Here is a 16,080-nt window from a genome sequence, read left to right on the forward strand (position 1 = left end):
TCCACGCAATCTCTTCGTTTTTCTGCCCAAACCACGTCCTTCTCCACTTTTCCTTCCCTCTCCCAACCGTTTATTTCCTTCTTTGCTCGATGCTCTCGTTGCTTACCGGCACTTCTCCTCACTGCCTTCTCTCTCTCTCTCTCCTTTTCTTTTTCTTTTATTTCTTCTGCTCGCTTTCGTCCCTGAACATCACACACGGATTTCCCACAGTAATACGAATAGCGTGCCGGAGGAATTTAGCAAAGAGAAACAAAACGAGTCATCGGAGAGCGACTCATTGGGAAGGGGTTTGGAAAGTGAAAGAAATCGGGTGCACGGTGCCATCTACTGGCCGGAGGTCGGATTCTTTGTAAGTCTTTCTTGTTGTTTTCTCTAATCTTAAAATTCGTCGCTTTCGAATGATGCAGTACAACTCAATAATTCGAACTCGCGAAGGACTGGCATGCCGCCAGTAATCATTTTATGAATTCCGGAACAAACTTTATTCAGTTGCTCCCTTGACTTTAATATGCTTTTATACAGAAGCTCCGCCGAGTCGTTAAGGTTAACAAACAGCGCATCCTTACTCCATGAACTGCTGTTTCCAATCTTGCGCCCAGTGCCGCTAGGACTGGTTCCAGTCTCCTGTGATGCTGAACTTAATTAGGCAGGTTTGAGTGTGACTGGCTATTATAATGGAGTTCATAATGAACTTCTCAGCTGATTCAGTGAGTGTGACGATGGCTGAATGGGCAGTCAGCAACAAAATTAAGTTCAAGGTAATGTTTGTCTCTCAGTTTTCCTGGGTTAGCGTGCTCCACTTTGTGACATGCCTCAGGACCCTCCTTAGCTATACTGGTGTAAATGTAGCAAAGTGTAAACTGTCTATAATTTTAGTTATAAAATTCCCCAGAATCAAATGTTCTTGTAAATAATTAGTAGCCTACCGATGGTATGTTTTAGTACGGGCGCTACTTAATGTTACACCTCACAGACAGCATGGACTGCGTTTCCATACTAAGCCGCGAGAAGCACAGTGGATGTTTCAGGGGACATAGGGGAGTAACTGTTTGTGTGATACCCTGTTCTCCTTTTTCTGTTTCTGGAAAAGAAAAGTAAAATAGATGGAAAAGGCACTATATAATAGAGAGATAGATAGATGTGAAAGGCACTATATGATAGAGAGAAATAGATGTGGGCGGCACAGTGGCGCAGAGGTAGTGCTGCTGCCTCGCAGTAAGGAGGTCTTGGTTCGCTTCCCAGGTCCTCCCTGTGTGGAGTTTGGATGTTCTCCCCGAGTCTGCATGGGTTTCCTCCCACAGTCCAAAGACATGCAGGTTAGGTGAATTAGTGTGTGCTTGGTGTGTGTGTGTGCCCTGCGGTGGGCTGGCACCCTGCCCAAGGTTTGTTTCCTGCCTTGCACCCTGTGTTGGTTGGGATTGGCTCCAGCACACCCCTGTGACCCTGTAGTTGGGATATAACGGGTTGTATAATGGATGGATAGATAGATGTGAAAGGCACTATATGATAGATAGATAGATAGATTATCTATCTATCTATCTATCTATCTATCTATCATATAGTGCCTTTACCTACAGTGCATCTGGAAAGTATTCCCAGCGCATCACTTTTTCCACATTTTGTTATGTTGCAGTCTTATTCCAAAATGGATTAAATTCATTTTTTTCCTCAGAATTCTACACACAACACCCCATAATGACAACGTGAAAAAAGTTTACTTGAGGTTTTTGCAAATTTATTAAAAATAAAAAAACTGAGAAATCCCATGTCCATAAGTATTCACAGCCTTTGCTCAATACTTTGTCGATGCACCTTTGGCAGCAATTCCAGCCTCAAGTCTTGTTGAATATGATGCCACAAGCTTGGCACACCTATCCTTGGCCAGTTTGGCCCATTCCTCTGTGCAGCACCTCTCAAGCTCCATCAGGTTGGATGGGAAGCGTCGGTGCACAGCCATTTTAAGATCTCTCCAGAGATGTTCAATTGGATTCAAGTCTGGGCTCTGGCTGGGCCACTCAAGGACATTCACAGAGTTGTCCTGAAGCCACTCCTTTGATATCTTGGCTGTGTGCTTAGGGTCGTAGTCCTGCTGAAAGATGAACCGTCGCCCCAGTCTGAGGTCAAGAGCGCTCTGGAGCAGGTTTTCATCCAGGATGTCTCTGTACATTGCTGCAGTCATCTTTCTCTTTATCCTGAGTAGTCTCCAAGTTCCTGCCGCTGAAAAACATCCCCACAGCATGATGCTGCCACCACCATGCTTCACTGTAGGGATGGTATTGGCCTGGTGATGAGCGGTGCCTGGTTTCCTCCAAACGTGACGCCTGGCATTCATACCAAAGAGTTCAATCTTTGTGTCATCAGACCAGAGAATTTTCTTTCTCATGGTCTGAGAGTCCTTCAGGTGCCTTTTGGCAAACTCCAGGTGGGCTGCCATGTGCCTTTTACTAAGGAGTGGCTTCCGTTTGGCCACTCTACCATACAGGCCTGATTGGTGGATTGCTGCAGAGATGGTTGTCCTTCTGGAAGGTTCTCCTCTCTCCACAGACGACCTCTGGAGCTCTGACAGAGTGACCATTGGATTCTTGGTCACCTCCCTGACTAAGGCCCTTCTCCTCTGATCGCTCAGTTTAGATGGCCGGCCAGCTCTAGGAAGAGTCCTGGTGGTTTTGAACTTCTTTCACTTACGGATGATGGAGGCCACTGTACTCATTGGGACCTTCAAAGCGGTAGACATTTTTCTGTAACCTTCCCCAGATTTGTGCCTCGAGACAATCCTGTCTCGGAGGTCTACAGACAATTCCTTTGACTTCATGCTTGGTTTGTGCTCTGACATGAACTGTCAACTGTGGGACCTTCTATAGACAGGTGTGTGCCTTGTCCAAATCATGTCCAGTCAACTGAATTTACCACAGGTGGACTCCAATGAAGCTGCAGAAACATCTCAAGGATGATCAGGGGAAACAGGATGCACCTGAGCTCAATTTGGAGCTTCATGGCAAAGGCTGTGAATACTTATGGACATGTGCTTTCTCAATTTTTTTATTTTTAATAAATTTGCAAAACCTCAAGTAAACTTTTTTCATGTTGTCATTATGGGGTGTTGTGTGTAGCATTCTGAGGAAAAAATGAATTTAATCCATTTTGGAATAAGGCTGTAACATAAGAAAATGTGCAAAAAGTGATGTGCTGTGAATACTTTCCAGATGCAATGTATCTATCCTGTGGTGGGTTGGCACCCTGCCCGGGATTGATTCCTGCCTTGTGCCCTGTGTTGGCTGGGATTGGCTCCAGCAGACCCCCATGACTCTGTGTTCGGATTCAGCGGGTTGGAAAATGGATCTATCATATAGTGCCATTCACATCTATCTATCTATCTATCTATCTATCTATCTATCTATCTATCTATCTATCTATCTATCTATCTATCTATCTATCTATCTATCTATCTAATCATACAGTGACTTTTTCTATCTATAGTGGCCTGGTGCAGGAATGACATGTCCAAGCAACAGAGGAATAGTTGGGATACTGACCCTGTTGTCCCGTTTAATGTTTAGTTTAAAACAAAAACACACCTTTAGGAGAAACAGCAAAAATAGATTCTTAGGCAAAACTACAAATAATAAGCTCTAGGTTGTCACAATAGGAGTCGATCACAGGAGTTCTATCTGGCAGGTTGCGCATGATGGAAATGACACATCCTTCCTGCCAGCTGGGCTTCTTATAGTGCTAAACCTGGAAAGGGCGGGGCTAAGTGATCTCACTGGGGGTTTTCTCATTGTTGCTGAGAGAGAAGGAGAAGTTAGCATCACTGGTATACCTCGACCAAGCCTGTGAGGAGATTCTTCGATATACGTGTGTGACACTGTCTATTTTTTATAGAGAGTCTATCTATCCATCTATCTACCATAACTTGAATTTCGGGCACCATGCCTGTCCTGGAAATCTTACTAGTTGAGATTGTTTCTCAGATGTTATAATGGCACAGTGTAAGGGTTTTTGCCACTTGATTATATACAGGGGTGGATTAACCATTAAGCAAAAATAGGTAAGTGCTTAGGGCCTCAAGGGAAGGTGAGGGCACAACAGTTTTGCCATGAACCGTATGGTGTAAAACTACAAATGGTGTAGCTGAACCAGGGTCCACAAAAAGGGGTTTCCACACTAAATGAAAAAAAAAAAAAAAAACATATATGGGTTGCAGGGTGGCGCAGAGGGTTGTGCTTCTACCTCACAGTAATGAGGCCTGGGTTCACTTCCCGGGTCCTCCCTGCATGGAGTTTGCATGTTATCCCCGTGTCTGCATGTGTTTCCCCCAGGTACTTCGGTTTCCTCCCAAAATCCGAAGACATGCAGGTTAGGTGGATTGGTGATCCTAAATTGTCCCTAGTGTGTGTGCCCTGCGGTGGGCTGGTGCCCTGACTGGGGTTTGTTTCACTGCCTTGTGCCCTGTGTTGGCTGGGATTGGCTCCAGCAGACCCCCATGACCCTGTAGTTAGATTATAGCAGATTGGATAATTGATGGATGGATATCTATCTATCTATCTATCTATCTATCTATCTATCTATCTATAGATAGATAGATAGATATCCATCCATCATCCAACCCACTGAATCCGAACACAGGGTCACGGGGGTCTGCTGGAGCCAATCCCAGCCAACACAGGGCACAAGGCAGGGAACCAATCCTGGGCAGGGTGCCAACCCACCGCAGGACACACACAAACACACCCACACACCAAGCACACACTAGGGCCAATTTAGAATCACCAATCCACCTAAACTGCATGTCTTTGGACTGTGGGAGGAAACCGGAGCGCCCGGAGGAAACCCAAGCAGACACCGGGAGAACATGTAAACTCCATGCAGGGAGGACCCGGGAAGTGAACCCAGGTCCCCAGGTCTCCCAACTGTGAGGCAGCAGCGCTACCCACTGCGCCACCGTGCCGCCCTATATATGTACATATATATACATATATATATGCGCACACACACACACACACACACACATCATGTGTTGAATATAAGTAATGGTTAAAATTCTATATTTACCCTCCGCCCATCTCTGCAGCCGGTTGTACATCTTAATGGTGAAGCCCACATGTCTTTTTCTTCAGCCACACTTCTCAACTCAGACTGTGGGAAGGCCATTTGGGAGATATAATCCTCCCAGCGAGTCCTGGGTCTTTCCCAGGGTCTTCACTCAGCTGGTCGTGCCAGTAAAACCTCCACATTTAAGCCATCTGTACCTCAATTGGCTCCTCTTGATGAGGAGGGTCAGGAGACATTCCCCCTCCCAAGAGTCAGTTTATGTGTCTGGGGTTCCACTCCTCTAAGGCCACCCTGGTCACAATGCACCCAGCCCTTATTCCTCCTGCAGATGGTGGGTCCACAAGAGAGCAATCCAAAATGGTAGGCCTGGCTGCCAGGCGCTCGCATGTGGGCATTTCTTGCAGGCCTGGCTCCAGGAGGTGGCCCCCGGTAACCCCATACAGGACAGAGAACTCTCTTTTAATTTATGGGTTGTTAATATTAGGTGCTTTGAATCACTCTTTGCCTGACCCCAATCCACACTTGGGACCAATTTGTCTCGGGAGGCCCCACTACATGGCCCCCAGGGTCACAAGGGGCACTCAAACCCTTTCACCATGACAAGGTGGCAATTCCCAGAGAGGCTAAGAACAAAAGTATTTTTAAAATTTAGAAAAGTGCTTGAGAACACCGTTTTATGTGGCAATTTAATATATAACATGAGAGTGAAGAAAAAATGTTGACTTGAAACAAACTGAATTTATACCTGAACTCGTATTGCTTTATTCAAAAAAAATGTCATTACTCACAAAACACCTCATCCACAAAATGAGAGCGAGTAACAGACTTCCAAACTATGATTTATTTATTAATGACCTTAATTCTTCTAGATATCCTGTCAAGAAAATTAAAAATAGTAAGGCAAATGAAGCATTAAATTTGGTTTCCAAATATACATTTATTTAATATGTACAGTGGTGTGAAAAACTATTTGCCCCCTTCCTGATTTCTTATTCTTTTGCATGTTTGTCACACAAAATGTTTCTGATCATCAAACACATTTAACCATTAGTCAAATATAACACAAGTAAACACAAAATGCAGTTTTTAAATGATGGTTTTTATTATTTAGGGAGAAAAAAAAATCCAAACCTACATGGCCCTGTGTGAAAAAGTAATTGCCCCCTGAACCTAATAACTGGTTGGGCCACCCTTAGCAGCAATAACTAAAATCAAGCATTTGCGATAACTTGCAATGAGTCTTTTACAGCGCTCTGGAGGAATTTTGGCCCACTCATCTTTGCAAAATTGTTGTAATTCAGCTTTATTTGAGGGTTTTCTAGCATGAACCGCCTTTTTAAGGTCATGCCATAGCATCTCAATTGGATTCAGGTCAGGACTTTGACTAGGCCACTCCAAAGTCTTCATTTTGTTTTTCTTCAGCCATTCAGAGGTGGATTTGCTGGTGTGTTTTGGGTCATTGTCCTGTTGCAGCACCCAAGATCGCTTCAGCTTGAGTTGACGAACAGATGGCCGGACATTCTCCTTCAGGATTTTTTGGTAGACCGTAGAATTCATGGTTCCATCTATCATAGCAAGCCTTCCAGGTCCTGAAGCAGCAAAACAACCCCAGACCATCACACTACCACCACCATACTTTACTGTTGGTATGATGTTCTTTTTCTGAAATGCTGTGTTCCTTTTACGCCAGATGTAACGGGACATTTGCCTTCCGAAAAGTTCAACTTTTGACTCATCAGTCCACAAGGTATTTTTCCAAAAGTCTTGGCAATCATTGAGATGTTTCTTAGCAAAATTGAGACGAGCCCTAATGTTCTTTTTGCTTAACAGTGGTTTGCGTCTTGGAAATCTGCCATGCAGGCCGTTTTTGCCCAGTCTCTCTCTTATGGTGGAGTCATGAACACTGACCTTAATTGAGGCAAGTGAGGCCTGCAGTTCTTTAGATGTTGTCCTGGGGTCTTTTGTGACCTCTCGGATGAGTCGTCTCTGCGCTCTTGGGGTAATTTTGGTCAGCCGGCCACTCCTGGGAAGGTTCACCACTGTTCCATGTTTTTGCCATTTGTGGATAATGGCTATCACTGTGGTTCACTGGAGTCCCAAAGCTTTAGAAATGGCTTTATAACCTTTACCAGACTGATAGATCTCAATTACTTCTGTTCTCATTTGTTCCTGAATTTCTTTGGATCTTGGCATGATGTCTAGCTTTTGAGGTGCTTTTGGTCTACTTCTCTGTGTCAGGCAGCTCCTATTTAAGTGATTTCTTGATTGAAACAGGTGTGGCAGTAATCAGGCCTGGGGGTGGCTACGGAAATTGAACTCAGGTGTGATACACCACAGTTAGGTTATTTTTTAACAAGGGGGCAATTACTTTTTCACACAGGGCCATGTAGGTTTGGATTTTTTTTTTCCCTAAATAATTAACACCATCATTTAAAAACTGCATTTTGTGTTTACTTGTGTTATATTTGACTAATGGTTAAATGTGTTTGATGATCAGAAACATTTTGTGTGACAAACATGCAAAAGAATAAGAAATCAGGAAGGGGGCAAATAGTTTTTCACACCACTGTACATATACAGTTTAAATATGTCATGTATGACAGTATAACCCTGGGCATTATGTCATTCTTGGAATGCTTTGTACTTTGTATATTTTATTATCTGTATTGCAAGGATATAATTTATAAATAATAATAATAATGGGCAGCACGGTGGCGCAGTGGGTAGCACTGCTGCCTCGCAGTTAGGAGACCCGGGTTCACTTCCCAGGTCCTCCCTGTGTGGAGTTTGCATGTTCTCCCCGTGTCTACGTGGGTTTCCTCCGGGCGCTCCGGTTTCCTCCCACAGTCCAAAGACATGCAGATTAGGTGGATTGGCGACTCTGAATTGGCCCTAGTGTGTGTGTGGTGTGTGGGTGTGTTTGTGTGTGTCCTGCGGTGGGTTGGCACCCTGCCCGGGATTGGTTCCTGCCTTGTGCCCTGTGTTGGCTGGGATTGGCTCCAGCAGACCCCCGTGACCGTGTGTTTGGATTCAGCGGGTTGGAAAATGGATGGATGGATAATAATAACAATAACAACAGCAATAATAATATATTATTAATATTATTATTATTATTATCATCATTTAAATATGTTATGCATGACAATATTCACCTGGGCAGTATTTCATTCTTGGAATGTTTTGTACTTTGTATATTTTATTATCTGTATTGCAAGGATTTAATGTATAAATAATAATAATAATAATAATAATAATTAATGATAACAATAACAACAGCAATAATAATATATTATTAATATTATTCATCATCATTTAAATATGTTATGCATGACAATATTCCCCTCGGCATTATATCATTCTTGGAATGTTTTGTACTTTATTTATTTTGTTATCTGTATTGTAAGGATGTAATGTATAAATAATAATAATAGGTTTTAAAGAATAGAGAAAATCGCAACGTTTAGACGATCCCTCCCTCCGTCCAGTAGATGGCAGTGTTGACCCGACGGGCATCACTTTTTGTCGCTCGTCGATGACTCGTTTTGTTTCTCTTTGTTTATTGTCGTCGGTGAGCTGCTCGGAGTTCTGTACGCGACTCGCGAGCACTTCGTATGCAAAATCGAACAGAAAAAGAGAAGAGAAAAACAAAAATAAGGTGAAGAAAAGAAGTGTCGGTAAGCGGAGGAAAGGGGAAACGGAAAAGTAGGTGTGGCGAGGGAGCGATTGATGAAGTGAGAGACCTAGAGAGATGGGGTGATTCAAAAAGAAGTAAGAAAAAAAAAGGTTCAGGCGGTCCACGTATGTCCATCAGGTTTGGTGCCCCCTCTCCCCTTTACGCCGGCCGAGACTGCAGGCTGTCGTGTTTTCCGCTCGCCCGCCCGCCCAGTCCGTGCTTGTCATCCCGCCCGAGTTAATTTCACTAAAACCCAAGACTGCAAATTTCACAATAACTTTTTCCCAAACAAGCAGAGTTTACGATACAACTAGAGAACCGGAGGGAAACATCTCCGGATAGGGCCGCCTTAAAGCACTGCATGAAAACGGTGGGGTCTAAAAGAGTGGGCGTGCGTATGGCTGTGATTTTCTTTTTAAATGTAATGCATTTTCGAGTGCTTAAGCAAATTGCGGTGCTTTCTTTATCATTAAAAAAGAAACCATAGAATCGTCTAGAACTAAAAAGTCATTTTTCTTTGGTTCACAAAGCCTGAAACGGCTCGACTCGTCTGTGAGCGCGGGTGGAGTGGCGGCTCTGATGGCAAGCAGGGCTTCAGGAGCGCCCGTTACTTTAACGGCTTTATTCTGCCATTTTGTACAGACAGCGGCGTTACCTTCATTATAGTCATTCATTTCTTCGCATATCTCCTAAAATCCTTTTTATATACTTGGTAATCAAAATAGAAAGTGGCTCAAGTTTAAAAAAAAAAAAAAAAAAGACAAAGATTCCGTGTCATCTGAGACTAATCCAGTCGATCGACTGGTGTGATTTGCACTATAAGTTAATAATAAACGTCAGGCAAAGTACAAACGCTTATAGGAAAAACGGGGGTGAAAGCAAATCACTTGAAAATCAAGCTTGAAAAGTGGCTCGTGTTAAAATATAGTTGTCAAAAATCGACTGGCACCGTAAGATGGTGATAAACGTAAGACATGAAGCGCTTATCACAAAATAAAAATTGCCGATTGGATTACTTCGGCTCAGCACGCGGAGAGTCATCGGGGACATTAGCCTGTCATGGCAGCACTGGAAATAAGGCAGGAACCAACCCCAGATAAGGGTGCCAGTGTGCCATCCACCCGGCACACACATACCCAGTGATGCTGAGTTAGTTCAGAGTCCTCACATCCGCACACCTTTAGGGCTCGTTTATACTTCACGCTCAGCACGCGCGTGCATCATGGCTGCCACACGTGCCCAGCGATCATTTGAGGTGTCCTTTGAGCAGATCTCGACGCGTGCGCGAGTTGCAGTACGGGGGGTGGGGGGTTGTACAATGGGTGCAGTGTGACAAAAGTCGGAACGTGACGTCAGAGTCTCTGTTTACTATCTACGTGTGGCAGAAAGCCGCTTTAAGGATCGGTGTGCGCCTTTCGATGTTTGATGAATGGTTCGATGTGGTGAAGCAAAATGCCGACATACAGATGCTTTCGTGTTGGTTTCATATTCAAGCGTCGCTTATTCCCGATCGTAATGACAAGATACATTTTAAAAGTCTCGCATACAATATTCTGTGCCGTTCCTCCTGACCTGACAGGAACGGCAAACGACAATAGATTACCACACTGCGCACATTAAATGTTTGATATTCCAACTCTCTGCACATTTAGAATCCTTAGATTTATACTTGATATCACTTTCATGATGAAAGGCATTAATGTTACATTGTACAGATAAATCGTTAATTTCGTTTAACTAACGAATATTGTTAATAATTACACACATGGGGGTGACACGGTGGCGGAGCGTTAGCGCCGCTCTCTCGCTGGGAGTCCCGTCGCTGGTGTTCCCTGCCTGAAGTTCTCATGTTTTTCCTGCTGGGTTTCCACCCTGTGCTCCGTTTTCTTTCCAAAGATATGCAGATTTGGTGACACTGCAGTGACGCCAGTGTATGTGAGTGCTTGTATTCACCTTGCGATGCGCTGAAGCCCATGCAGCGAAGCCGAACCTGTTCTCACCGTGATGAGATCCCGCACTGCCACCTGGTGGAATCTTCCAGATTTACGTAAAGTTTGCGCGCAAAAAACGCTTGCGTAGCAGGAGCGTCCGCTGGAGCAGGCGTCGCGTCGCGTCGCGTGAAGTATAAACCTGGCTTTTATGGCAAGCCAAATTAACATTTAGAGATATCTTGAAATGAATTTCGGATATCTTAAAATGTAATTTACTTTTTAAGATATCTGAAACTCGCTTTGAGATATCTTAAAATACTTTCCTTTACATTTTAAGATATCTGCAATACATTTCGGGATATCTCAAATGCATTTCAAGATATCTCAAATACAGTTTCAGATATCTCAAAATAATTGTGTCTGTATTTCAAGATATCTCAAATGAATTATCAGATATCTTAAATTGACCTTTCATGCATTTTAAGATATCTCAAAATCATTTCCTGTAAAATTGCCTATTATTTCAATGGGACTTCTTGTTTATTATAAGATATCTTAAAATGTATTTGAGATATCTTGAAATGAGCAGGAAGTGATGTTGAGATATCTGAAAATGTATTTGAGATATCTTAAATTGTATTGTAGATATCTGAAAGTGCTATTGAGATATCTTGAAATAATTGAGTGTCCTTTTAAAGATATCTTAAAATGCATTTTAGATATCTTGAAATACAATTTTAGATATCTTGAAATACATTGTTAGATATCTGAAATAGAGCAGAGACCCATTTTAAGATATCATGAAATTAATTTTAGATATCTAAAAATTTATTTCAGATATCTGAAACAACAATGAATTTCAAGATATCTTAAATGCTTTTTAAGATATCTAAATTATATTTCGAGATATCTTAAAATAACTTCCTTCTCATTTTAAGATATCCCAAATTCATTTTGAGATATCTGAAATGCATTTTCAGATATCTTAAAATGACTTCCTGCACATTTCAAGATATCTAAAATACATTTCAAGATATCTTAAAATGACTTCCTTCACATTTCAAGATATCTCAAATCATTTCAAGATATCTTAAAATGACTTCCTGCACATTTCGAGATATCACAAATACATTTCAAGATATCTTAAAATGACTTCCTGCACATTTCGAGATATCACAAATACATTTCAAGATATCTTAAAATAACTTCCTGCACATTTCAAGATATCTCAAATACATTTCATGATATCTCAAAATCACTTCCTGTGCATTTCGAGATATCTTAAATGCATTTCAAGATATCTTAAAATAGGCAGGAAGTTCCATTGAAAGTATAAGAAATTTTACAGGAAGTGATTTTAAGATAACTGAAAATGTATTTGAGATATCTTGAAATACGCAGGAAGTTACTTTAAGATATCTGAAAATGTATTTGAGATATCTTGAAATGTGCACAAAGCTATTTTAAGATATCTGAAAATGTATTTCAGATATCTCAAAATGCCTGCAGATGTATTTTAAGATATCTTGAAATGTATTTGAGATATCTCAAAATGCACTTGAACATATTTCAAGATATCTCAAATTGCATTTAAGATATCTTGAAATGCATTTCAGATATCTGAAAATGTACAGCATATCACTTCAAGATATCTTGAAATCTGTTTGAGATATCATACAATTCTTTTTAGATATCTTAAAATAGATGTATTTTTAGATATCTATAATTCAATTTGAGATATCTAAAATGCATTTCCAGATATCATAAAATTCATTTTGAGATATCTCTAAATGTTAATTTGGCTTGCCATAGGCTTTAGAAGTAGAATCACTGGTGAAGATTAAGTGGAGTGCAGGAAAACTCTGAACAGGCAGCAGCTGTGAGTGGCGATGACCAATGACACAGGAGCCATTAAATGGTGTAAAAGTAATTCTCCTTCCGTACAGAATACAGAGCCTTGTGAAAGTATCCCCCCCCAATCCCCCTTGGGGTTCTTCCTGTTTTGTCGCATTACAATCTGGAATTAAAGTGGAGTTTGGAGAGGCTTAGCATCATTTGATTTGCACTGCATGCCTACCACATTGAAGGTGAAAATATGTATATATATATATATATATATATATATATATATATATTTATCGTGACACAAATGAAGGGCGGAGTGGTGGCTCTGAGGCTGAGGATCTGTGTTGGTATCCAGAAGGTTGCCGGTTTGAATCCCAGTCACTGACAAAAAGAGACCCTACTCTGCTGGGCCCCTGAGCAAGACCCTTAACCTGTAATTGCTCCAGGGGTGCTGTACAATGGCTGACCCTGCGCTCTGACCCCAAGGGGTATGCAAAAAACTAACAAATTCCTAATACAAGAAATTGTATAAGGCGAAATAAATTTAAAAAAAAAAAAAGACCCCAAAACACAAATCCTAAATCTGCATAAGTATCCTGCACCACCCCACCCCCCAAAAAAAAAAAAAATCGGTCCTTTGTAGATTCCCCCTTTTGCTGCAATTCCAGCTGCAAGTCTCTTGTTGAATGTCTCTATTAGCTAGCTTTGACCCCTGGCCACTACGATAAAGTGCATCCAGAAAGTATTCCCAGCACATCACTTTTTCCACATTTTCTTATGTTACAGCCTTATTCCAAAATGGATTAAATTCATTTTTTTCCTCAGAATTCTACACACAACACCCCATAATGACAACATGAAAAAAGTTTACTTGAGGTTTTTGTAAATTTATTAAAAATAAAAAAACTGAGAAATCCCATGTACATAAGTATTCACAGCCTTTGCTCAATACTTTGTCGATGAACCTTTGGTAGCAATTCCAGCCTCAAGTCTTGATGAATATGATGCCACAAGCTTGGCACACCTATCCTTGGCCAGTTTGGCCCATTCCTCTTTGCAGCACCTCTCAAACTCCATCAGGTTGGATGGGAAGCGTCGGTGCACAGCCATTTTAAGATCTCTCCAGAGATGTTCAATCAGATTTAAGTCTGGGCTCTGGCTGGGCCACTCAAGGACATTCACAGAGTTGTCCTGAAGCCACTCCTTTGATATCTTGGCTGTGTGCTTAGGGTCGTTGTCCTGCTGAAAGATGAACCGTCGCCCCAGTCTGAGGTCAAGAGCGCTCTGGAGCAGGTTTTCATCCAGGATGTCTCTGTACATTGCTGCAGTCATCTTTCCCTTTATCCTGACTAGTCTCCCAGTCCCTGCCGCTGAAAAACATCCCCACAGCATGATGCTGCCACCACCATGCTTCACTGTAGGGATGGTGCCAGGTTTCCTCCAAACGTGACGCCTGGCATTCACACCAAAGAGTTCAATCTTTGTCTCATCAGACCAGAGAATTTTCTTTCTCATGGTCTGAGAGTCCTTCAGGTGCCTTTTGGCAAACTCCAGGCGGGCTGCCATGTGCCTTTTACTAAGGAGTGGCTTCCGTCTGGCCACTCTACCATACAGGCCTGATTGGTAGATTGCTGCAGAGATGGTTGTCCTTCTGGAAGGTTCTCCTCTCTCCGCAGAGGACCTCTGGAGCTCTGACAGAGTGACCATTGGGTTCATGGTCACCTCCCTGACTAAGGCCCTTCTCCCCCGATCGCTCAGTTTAGATGGCCGGCCAGCTCTAGGAAGTGTCCTGGTGGTTTTGAACTTCTTCCACTTACGGATGATGGAGGCCACTGTGCTCATTGGGACCTTCAAAGCAGCAGAAATTTTTCTGTAACCTTCCCCAGATATGTACCTCGAGACAATCCTGTCTCGGAGGTCTACAGACAATTCCTTTGACTTCATGCTTGGTTTGTGCTCTGACATGAACTGTCAACTGTGGGACCTTCTATAGACAGGTGTGTGCCTTTCCAAATCATGTCCAGTCAACTGAATTTACCACAGGTGGACTCCAATGAAGCTGCAGAAACATCTCAAGGAGCTTCATGGCAAAGGCTGTGAATACTTATGGACATGTGCTTTCTCAGTTTTTTTATATTTAATAAATTTGCAAAATCCTCAAGTAAACTTTTTTCATGTTGTCATTATGGGGTGTTGTGTGTAGAATTCTGAGGAAAAAAATGAATTTAATCCATTTTGGAATAAGGCTGTAACATAACAAAATGTGGAAAAAGTGATGCGCTGTGAATACTTTCTAGATGCACTGTAGATAGATAGATAGATAGATAGAAAGCAAAGGCACTATATAATAGATAGATAGATAGATAGATACTTTATTAATCCCCAAAGGGAAATTCACAAACCTGAATAGACGAGTCTCGGTGTGTAAAAATCCATGTCCAAGTAGTTAAGTGTCCAGGAAACGAGTCCACATAAAATAAAGTGGTAGGAGTGATCAGAGACATAGAGAAAAGGGTAGAAAGGTAAGAAGGTAAAGTCCTACACGGAGCGGCTGGAAAGGCTGCCACTCCTGGCGGCACCTAACTTAGTACCATTGTTGCCCGTTCCTCAATTTCCAAACTGCTCCGACTCCTTCAAGTCAGGTGGGGCTGCATCGGTGTCTGGCAGTCTTCAAGTCATGCCATTGATTCTCCGTTGGATTGAGGTGTGCGCGTTGACAAGGCTATTCCAAGAATTTTTCAGTGTTTCCCTTTAAACCACTCCAGTGTCACTTTAGTCATATGTTGAGGGTCATTCAGTGTCCTGCTGGAAGGTGAACCTTCGTCCCAGTCTCAAATCCCTGGCAGACTCAAGAATTGCCCTATATTTAGTGCCGTCCGTCTTTCCTTCAATCCTGTCCTCGCAGTGTGATGCTGCCCCCACCACACTTTGCTGTGGGAATGGTGTTCTCAGGCTGATGGGAAGTGTTGGGTTTGTGCCACACATGGCCAAAATGTTCATTTCTAGTCCCATCTGACTAGACAGCCTTCTTCCATATGTTTGGGTAGTCACCCACATGCTGTTGGGCAAACTCCAAATGTGTCGTCTTGTTCATTTCCTTTTTTTTTTTTCTTCCATAAAGCCCCACTCTGAGGAGTGTACAGGTTAAAGTGGTCCTGTGGACAGATAGACCCAAGTCCGCTGTGAAGCTTTGCAGCTCCTTCAGTGTTATCCTTGGGGTCTTTGTTGCGTTTCTGATTAATGCCCTGCTTGCCCCCGGTCTGTGAATTTTGGTGGGTGGCCTTTTATCGTCAGGTTTGTAGTGGTGCCATAGTCTTTCCATTTTCTCATAATGGATTCAACAGTGCTCTGTGTGGATGTTCAAAGTGTGGGATTTTGCTGTTTTAAATAACCCATCCCGATCAAAGATCAATATGCCTTGTCATTGGTTTTAGAACTATTGGCTATTCAAAGGAGTTGCTTGTCATCTTTTTTAAGTGGCATGGAAGGGGCACTATTATTTTACAGGCCGCTGCTTTTGTTTTTAATGCGGCCTGCTCTTTTTTGCACTTTTTTAACTCTTTGAGGGATAAATATTTT

General features: G+C 42.4%; 2 protein-coding genes across 2 annotated transcripts in view; one reads left to right on the top strand and one right to left on the bottom strand.

Moving 5' to 3' along the window:
- Positions 1-246, bottom strand: part of LOC114641590 (zinc finger protein 850-like) — a 74,109-nt gene extending 73,863 nt beyond the window's left edge. The window contains exon 1 of the mRNA XM_028790625.2: positions 107-246. The gene's annotated coding sequence lies outside the window, so the exon portion shown is untranslated. The remainder of the gene's footprint in view (positions 1-106) is intronic.
- An 8,374-nt stretch (positions 247-8,620) lies between these two features.
- Positions 8,621-16,080, top strand: part of LOC114641595 (zinc finger protein 845-like) — a 78,183-nt gene continuing 70,723 nt past the window's right edge. Inside the window, exon 1 of the mRNA XM_028790633.2 lies at positions 8,621-8,726. The gene's annotated coding sequence lies outside the window, so the exon portion shown is untranslated. The remainder of the gene's footprint in view (positions 8,727-16,080) is intronic.

This window comes from Erpetoichthys calabaricus, chromosome 5 (assembly GCF_900747795.2).
Source record: "Erpetoichthys calabaricus chromosome 5, fErpCal1.3, whole genome shotgun sequence".
Lineage (NCBI taxonomy): Eukaryota > Metazoa > Chordata > Cladistia > Polypteriformes > Polypteridae > Erpetoichthys > Erpetoichthys calabaricus.